The 9,633-nt window shown below is 32.1% G+C and overlaps 1 pseudogene; it reads left to right on the top strand.

The window, feature by feature from the left end:
* The first annotated feature begins 686 nt into the window (after positions 1–686).
* On the top strand, positions 687–1,631 carry LOC105506154 (annotated as a pseudogene).
* The last annotated feature ends 8,002 nt before the right edge of the window (positions 1,632–9,633 follow it).

Raw genomic sequence — 9,633 nt, 5'->3', positions numbered from 1 at the left:
ATGGGATGAATCATGAGTGAGTGTCTTCCTCAAAAAAAATTGTACATGCACATATGTATGTATTGTGCATGTGTGTATTCGTGTGTGTGCATAGCATTATATGTAACAGTTTTGCAATACTTGAACTGCTTAAAATGTTAAATGAATTTTTAATATTTGTATGTTTCAGAACTATTGACAATACAAAAAATGTGTTATGATCCCTTATAGAACCAAATAGAAAGTCTAAATAAAATGGATTGATGGCAACTTTAAAAAACTAAACTTTGTTTTTAAATTAAAAAGTTCAGTTGCAGATTTCTTACACATTTTCATTTAAACATCAATTAACATAAAACAAATTTGTTTTATATTCCCCAGGGACTCAAAGTTAAATTGGATTTTACTATCCAAATAAGTAAAAGAAATTGGTAAAAGTAAAAATTAATAAAGTTTTTGACGTGCAGAAATTGATTTATATATTAAGCAAAAGATTTAAAATTAAGTGGGTCATAGAAAAGTGTTTTTATACAAAGGGATAGAATATTCTGACAGATGGTAAAATTATGCTAATAGCAAAATTATGTTTTTAGTTGGCTTAAAATACTTTACATTTTTACGAAGTTTAATAATTTTACAAAATCACACGTTCTGCCCGTGGAAGGTGCCCAGGAAGCGTTGTTAAAGGCTCTCTTCTCCCTGTAGTCATGCCTAAGTCAGAGTTTCATAAAGAGCCTGAACAGCTGAGAAAGCTCTTCACTGGAGGATTGAGCTTTGAAACAACTGAGGAGAGTCAGAGGAGTCATTTTGAGCAATGGGGAAAGCTCACAGACTGTGTGATAATGAGAGAACCAAACACCAAGCACTCCAGAGGCTTTGGGTTTGTCACAAATGCCACTGTGGATCAGGTGGATGCCTCCAGGAATGCAAGGTCACACAAGGTGGATAGAAGAGTTGTGGAACCAAAAGGAGCTGTCTCAAGAGAAGATTCTCAAAGACCAGGTGCCCACTGAAATGTGACAAAAATATTTGTTGGTGGCATTAAAGAAGACTCTGAAAAACATCACCTAAGAGATTACTTTGAAGTGATTGAAATCATGACTGACCAAGGCCATGGCAGGAAAATAAGCTTTGCCTTTGTAAACTTTGATGACCATGACTCCGTGGATAAGACTGTCATTCAGAAATACTATACTGAGAATGGCCACAACTGTGAAGTTAAGAAAGCCGCATCAAAGCAAGAAGTGGCTAGTACCTCATTCAGCCAAAGAGGTTGAAGTGCTTCTGGAAACTTTGGTGTTGGTTGTGAAGGTGGTTTCAGTGGGAATGACAACTTTGTTCATGGAGGAAACTTCAGTGGTAGTGGTGGCTTTGGTGGCAACTGTGGTGATGGTGGATATGGCGGTAGTGAGGATGGCTATAATGGATTTGGTAATAATAGGAGCAATTTTGGACATGGTGGAAGCTATAATGATTTTGCCAATTACAACCATCAGTCTTCAAATTTTGGACCCATAGAAGGAGGAAACTTTGGAGGCAGAAGCTCTGGCCCCTATGGTGGTGGAGACTAATACGTTGCCAAACTACAAAACCAAGGTGGCTCTGGCGGTTTCAATAGTGGCAGTAGCTATAGCTGTGGAAGAAGATTTTAATTAGAAAACAAAGCTTAGCAGGAGAGGAGAGCCAGAGAAGTGACAGGGAAGCTGCAGGTTACAAAAGGTTTGTAAACTCAGCCAACCACAGTGGTGGCAGGTCCAAAGAAGACATTTTAGGCAAAAAACTCAAGGACTGTATTTGTGATTAATTGTATAATAGGTTATTTTAGCTTCTATTCTGTGGAAAATGTAAAACATTCCAACAAAGGGTTTTACTGTAGGTTTGTTTGTTTGTTTGTTTGTTTGCACCCATGCTGTTGATTGCTAAATGTAATAATCTGATCATGATGCTGAATAAATGACTTTAAAAAATATAAAATGCTGTGTAAAGTTAGTCTACTCTGAAGCCATCTTGCTAAAATCCCCAAGAATGTGAAGTTTGAATTCCTTTAGGGTGATGCCAGGTTCTATTTGAAATTTATATACCACTAGCTTGGGTGGAGAAGCCGTTGTCTTCAGAAACCTTGGTGTGGTTGAACTGATATTTACTATTGTGACCTGAAGTTTGCCATTAAAAGGGATTACTCAAACAAAATTATGGAATTATTGGTTATAAAAATCATTGTTGGCAAATCCTATGCAATATATCTAAATCAAATAATGGTACCAGGCAAAATAATAGATGGGAATGAATCTTGTGTATCATCCATTATCATGTGCAATCAATAAACGATTTAATTCTCTTGAAAATAAATAAATAAATAATTTTACCAGTATCACAAGTGTTCCTTCAAGTATTTCATCTATAAAATGTTACTGGTGTTGAGAACGTCTATTTTATGAAAGTGAAAGGTGGTTTTATTTGTTTATTTATTTACTGAGATAGGGTCTCACTTTGTTTCCTATGCTGGAGCACAGTGGCATCATCACAATTCACTGCAGCCTCAACTTCCTGGGGATCAGGTGATCCTCCTGCTTCAGCCTACCAAGTAGCTGGAATGCCAGGCATGCGCTCCCATGCCTGGCTAATGGTTTTCTGGCAGAGAAGGAGTTTCCCCATGTTGCCCAGGCTCTTCTCAACCTCCTGAGCTGGAGTGATCCACCTGCCTCAGCTGGGATTACAGGCATTAGCCACTGCATTGACCCAAAAGGTGATATGTGATTTAGATGCACCTCAGGCTTTATGAAGACAATGCACAGCATACAGAGGCATTAGAAAGTTGTTTTAACATGCATTGATGCAATGATCCTTATACTTCAATATATCCTTAAAAATTGTGGAAGTCATTATTTTCTGCCTATTATGTAAGACTTGAAGTTTTTTAATACAAACATTGAAAATTGAAAGAGGCAAAAAGCTGAAAATTGAATAATAACGTATTGTTTTGAGTGTTATAAGCACTACTGTTAATTTTATATATATATATAAACACACGTGTGTATACATGTACCTACACAAAATATATAGACCTATGCACTTACAAAAATTGAGGTAAGTCAAATAATACAAATTATATTCCAACATAAACTTGGGACAAAACTTCATAAAGTACACCCACCATTTTTGATGAAGCTCTTCTATTCACCATGATGTTTTTTACTACCTATATTCTCATTAGTTCTGACGATAACATCCGGTTGTCATTTAGCATCGCTCTTGCATCATTGATCTTCTTTCGGTGAAGATGCATTTCTCTGTGTTCAGATTTATAAAAGAGATAATAACCAGGGCCTAGTAAAATCCCAAACATCTCAGAGTGAATATTATATTAAGCTTTCCTCATTCAAATTACAGTTTAGTTCCTCTTTCCTTATTGGACCTAACTGATAAAACAAGAAAGCAGAAAGTTATGAATCCAAAAATTATTCTTAGAATTTTGTTTCTGTACGGTCTGTGACTCCATATAATCCTATTTTGTCTTCAAGAAACAGGAGGGAAAGCAAAATAAGATTATATAAAGTCATAGATCCTACAGAAACAAAAAAGTGGTTCATAAAATTGCATGTTACTAAGAAGTTAAGACTGATGAGAACTGGGAAATGTCCATTAGAACTGTTTATCCTATATTTAATTCTATATAGAATTGAATATTCACATGATATTTGTTAGTACACTCAGGAGGGCCATTTTATTAGAATCTTAAGAGATGCTGAATTGATGAAGATTGGAAAGTGACTGGAAAGTAGAGAAATAGAAACACTCATTTAGACATCTGTTAAACAATCCAAGGCAAATTATTTTCTGTCATCCAGTAAGTTGCATTTTTACCCTGTTAATTATCTCCTTTGTTGTACATAAGCTTTCTAGTTTGATATGGTTTCAGTTCTCTAAATTTGCTTTTGTTGCTTATTCATTTAGTAGCATACCCAAGAAACCATTGCCAAGCCCAATACCATGAAGTTTTCCCGCTATGTTTTCTTCTAGGAGGTTTATTGTGCCAGAACTTACATCTTATGTTTAAATCTTTAATACATTTTGAATTGATTTCTGTGTATGGTATAAGATAAGGGTCCAGTTTTATTTTTTTGCATGTGGATATTCAGTTTCCCCAATACTTCAGTGGAAATAAAGAAAAAAAGTCCAATTTTTAACGACATTAAAAATAACGAAAAATGCTTAGGAATACTTTAAGCAGTGAGGTAAAACACTTGTACACGGAGACTATAAACCACTGATGAAAAAAATTAAAAATTAAAAGAGACAACAATAAATGGAAAGAAAACTGAACTGATGTTCATGGATTGGAAGAATTAATGTTGTTAAGATGTCTATACTACCCAAAGCAAGCTACAGATTCAATGAAATACAAATCTCAAATTTTTATAGAAATAGAAAAATCAATTCTAAAATTTATAGGGAACCACAAAAGACCCAGTATAGCCAAAGCCATTTTGAGGAAAAAAAAAAAAAAAAGAAGAAGAAAGCTGGAAGCATCACATTAACTAACTTCAAACTACATTACAAAGGTATAGGAATCAAAAGAGCACAGTTCTGATGTAAAAATAGACACATAGACCAATGAGACAGAATAGAGAGGCCTGAAATAAACCCTTACATAGATGGTCAGCTGCTTTCTGACAAGGGTGCTAAAAATGCACAGTGGAGAAAGGACAGCCTCTTTATACAGGCTTCTGAAACCAAGTTTATTGAGAGAAAACTCAAAGAAGAGTGGTAGGTAGGCAGTTCTCTACTTGTTCGGTAAATTCTCAGCAAGATTACAAACATGCGGTAGTGGCACATACCAGATTTCTGAAAAGGGATTGATGTCGTTGAATTATGGGTTGTTTAAGTTGTATGTCTGGAGAAACATCAGCCTCTCTCCGTCTTGCAAAAAAAGCTTTCTAAAAAGCTTGCAGTTTGAGCATCCCAGAACTCACTATCTCAATTTTCCATCTCAGCTTGCATTGAGCATTGACATTAGTCTGAGACTCTTATCACAGATCTTTTAAAGATTCCAATGTTACTCTGGGAGGCCAGCCTGGAGGAATTCAATTTTGAAAAAGTTTACTCTTTCTACTATTCATTAATAACGGGGAAAATAAAGTTAGGCAGGACAGATGGGAACATTGAGATCAAGGTAGAAGATCATGAAACAGGCTTAACTGCTGCTGGAACTGACTTAGAATAAAAATGAAAATTACATGAGGGAAAGCAGTTAAAATATTACATGAAGTGTCTTTGTGTTCCCAAATATGCAATAATCTACTATTTATAAAACTTTTCAAATGATTTAATAAATGTCACACATTTAATAGTGTAAAGGAGCCAATAGCCAAGCAAGATAATGACAGTTGCCATATTGCAGGTATAAACAAGGCAAATTGAAAAGTTATTATTGGATAATATAAGTATGCCTGAACATGTATGGATAGGCTTCATATATGACATCATATCAGCTGAAACCTAAAAGGAGATGCCTCAGTCCTATGCAAACTTTAGAAGCTTTTGTTTTCATGAATTTAAATAAACAATTTTTTTACATAGAGTTGCTACCTTGCGTGAGTTTTTGTTGGTGCAAATATCCTCTTAATTTCTTTTACATTGGTCTTGCTTTTTGAAATTTTTTGTTAAAATAATCAATAAGTTATGATAGATACTTAAAGCAGATAAAATCATATATTCTGATTTATTTAAATTTGATAAATGTATTTATCTAACAAAAAAGTGATAACGCTAATAAACTTGAGTTTTCTAAGAGAGTGTAATTGAATTTTTAAGCTTAATTGGGAAATAATTTAATTTTGAGCCTATTTCAGCAAATATGTTACAATTAATTAAAACATCTTGTAACCATTATGTCATATTTGAATTTTAGAAAGTATAGTTATCAGCATAAATTCTGCCAGATACCATAGGTTGAGATGCAGATTTATGTACAAGATACCTAACGAGAAGTTTAATCCCAAGGATTAGAATGTGCAACAGTGTGAATTAAACAGAAAAAAATGGAGAGCCAATTCTGGGATATTGTGGAGTTAGTCACTAATACCTGCAGCAGATTCTTTAATCATTTGAGACCATCTTAGTATACCTATAAAAATGATTTCAGTTTTGTCCATCTGGAAGAAAAAGAGGTATTTATCCATAAGCTCCTACTGACTTATGAGGCTTTTATTGCCCTATACCTCCAGATTGAAGATAATATCAAAAGAGAAACCCCAGGGAGAAAAGTGAAAAGATGATTTAGATCTGAATTGAGAAAATGTCAGTTTCATTATCTTGAAGTTAGACGAAGTCTACACAATCCTGATCACCACATTGGTGGCTATCGTAAGAAACTAAAATAAAATCTATAAGTGGATTTAATGTGATGCATAAGCATGACAATACAGTAAATCTCAACTCTATATAATTTATTATCTTGAGTGGTTCAATAGAAATTAAAAAGAAAAAATGCCATCACAAATCTTTTCTATAATTCTCACTTTATCTCAGATTTCTCTGTTCATACTCAACATAGTATTTTACATAAGAATGAAAAACAATCTTCATAGACCTTCCTTTGTGATCTTCCAAATCTATGGTAATTAATGCAGAATAACTCCAGAGGATTACTCTGCCAACTAAGAAAACATTTAATTGATTAATTAATTTATTTATTTTATTTGTCTTACAAGTTAAGGAAGCCCCATCAATGGTGTACAATTCAGTAAACTTACTATTTACTAGTTTATATTAGCAAAAATACAATATCTCATTGGCCAGAAATCTATCACATTTTGGAATAAAGATGGTCTTGGAAATTAGTGGGATTCGGATTTATAGAACTGAACAATATGTTTGGAAAATATAAAAGAAGTATATACATTAACTCTATTTTGAACCTAAAAATAAATTAGTAGTCAATTAAAATTAATTAACATTTCTTTGCTTAAGTGTGTTTACTCTTATGTTGGTTGAATTACATTTTAACAGTCAAGAAAAATTAAAATGAGCAGCAGTGGAAAGATAACATTAAAGCTCAATTTAGAAAATAATTTTAAAAGTGTATAGCAATTTTGAAACAAAGTAAAAAATGGTAGAAAAAATATTTACACACATATAACTTACATTTAAAAATTGTGATGAGAAAAATAAGAGATAATGGTAACAGAATTTAAATAGTATCATAATATTTACATAGAAAATTATAGACATAGGTATTTGACGCACACACAAAAAAGCAAAAGAAAATAATTTCCTGTTTTTGCTGGAAACTTTCGTGAGAAAAACTATTAATCTTCCAGTTTATAGAATAAATTTTCAGCAACATTTTAAAATTGAATTCATAACTGTAGAGTAAGTAAAACACATAGAGAAATTTGGTGAACAAATCAGGCTATTATTGCATCACTTTTAATGATCATTTTACCATTATTTCTCCTGTTACTTATTTTAATAACCCATAGTTAGGTTTTTGTAAGTAATCTCAATTATTGCAATTATTGTTTGGAATAATAAAGTATTTAAATTAAAAGCATTGTACCAGCAAAGAAAAAATGAATTTTATTATTCTTGGTAGTGTCCAGAATAGCAGCATACTATTTATAATAATGATTCTGTAGCATACTCAAAATGCTTTGCTTTAAAATTTAAGTATACTTTTCTCATTGACACTTTTCTGAATGACTTAGTAAGCATCAGTGAAAAGAATGTCTAACATAAATTTAGTGTAAAAAGTATAAAATAAGTCAGAAGCAAAAAATGTATAAAACAAATACTTGAAACTATATGAGAGTGCATGCAACCTAGAAATAAAATTATATATAGTCTTCACATAAAAAATAATCAATTAAACTGGGATCTAATTTTATTTCTTTGTAAACTGAATTAGAACATTAGAAGCTAGTTCTAGCTTCATAGTTTAAAAATTACACTGGCAATATTATAAAAAAAATTCAAATCTTTGATAACCTTGCTTCATAACATAGGCTGGCCCGTTATGATTAATGGAGATTGCTATATACACAACAAATCAACAAAACAAAATAGAAACAAAGTATTTTTTTTCTGTTTGGTTTTTGTCTTTGGTTTTTTAAAAATGTTTTCTCTACTACCAAACAGTTGCTTTTCTATCTCCATTTTGTAAATGAGAAATCTAAGAATCAGAGAGATCAAGCATAAAGTAAGCATTATAGTAATGCTTATATTTTAGCTACAATTAAACACTCCTACCTTTTAATTTTATAAGCTATTACATTTTTGTTATAAAAAGTTTCATTTTTTTTACTCAGTCATTTCTACTGCTGTTGTTTCAGTAAATCATTTTTTGTCCCTTCATATATTCAGTATTCAATGGAAACATTTATCTATTTAAATATTATATGTTTTAATGGTATGATATAAAATAATATTTTTACTGTGTATCTTATTTTTCATATTCATACAGTTTAAGGCTGTCAAAAAGTCATATGTGAAGATAATTTTTTTATTGATAAACATTTGAAAATTGAACAACTATTAGGTATATTTGATTGAATGACAAACTAATGAAGATTCCAAACATACTCGTAAAATATGCTTGTCTTCTCTTTTGCCTCGTTTCATTACAGTCTGTGTTGACTCCTACCCGTTAGTAAAACTCAAATACTCAATTTGTATTTTGTGTACTAAATTGTACTCAGTGTATTTTGTGTACTCAGTTATATTAATATATTAATAATAAGCATTTATTATAAACACAAAATGCCTCCAAATAGTTAGGAATTTTCAAATTATAAATCAAACTTCACTTTGGATAATATATCAAAATTAAAGTTAATATTTAAATCCAGTGACCAATTTCATCCATATTTTATTATCCCATTTTCAGATGTCATGAATTTTCCTTTGCATTTTATTATCTGCCTCCTAGTTCTCCAAATAAATAAACCAAGTAGAAACTCTAAATGTGTGTATAAACTAATATAACAATGTTTATGGGTTCATGGTATCCAAAGAGTGTAAGTGGTTCATAATGATAAACCACTACATTATATTATTTCATAAAATTTATTTTATATGTTAAAACAATTTATATACCCATACACATATTTAGAAACAAGGTCTTGCTCTGTCACCCATGCTGGAGTACAGTGGTTTGATCTTTGTTCACTGAAGTCTTAAACTCCTGGGCTCAAGTCATCCTCCAACCTCAGCCTCCCAAGTAGCTGGGACTACAGTAGTATGCCACTGCACCTGGCATGCAGCTAATGTTTTGTAATTTCTTTTTCTTTTCTTTTTCTTTTTTTTTTTGTAGAAACAGAGTATCAAAATGTCAGCCAGGTTGATCTTGAACTCCTGGTCTCAAGCCATCCTCCCATCTCAGCCTCTCAAAGTGCTGGGGCTACAGGCATGAGTCACTGCTGCCAGCCTGAACTGTATATTTTAAAGTGAATAAATAAATTTAAACTAAGATAGTAATTAAAATTGTATGTAGAAAAATGGAAATGGGTGCTTAAATCTTTAAATCTGTACTCATAATAAAACTTAGAGCATATTTGGGGAAAGTTTCAATGCATAAACCTTACCTTACTCATTTATTGGTCAGATACATTTCCACCAATTTGCAGATAATTGTCATCTTATAACCATATTGTC

Source organism: Colobus angolensis, unplaced genomic scaffold (assembly GCF_000951035.1).
Source record: "Colobus angolensis palliatus isolate OR3802 unplaced genomic scaffold, Cang.pa_1.0 Scaffold132, whole genome shotgun sequence".
Lineage (NCBI taxonomy): Eukaryota > Metazoa > Chordata > Mammalia > Primates > Cercopithecidae > Colobus > Colobus angolensis.
The sequence above is the reverse complement of the archived record's forward strand: the minus strand, read 5'-3'. Positions and strand labels throughout refer to the sequence as shown.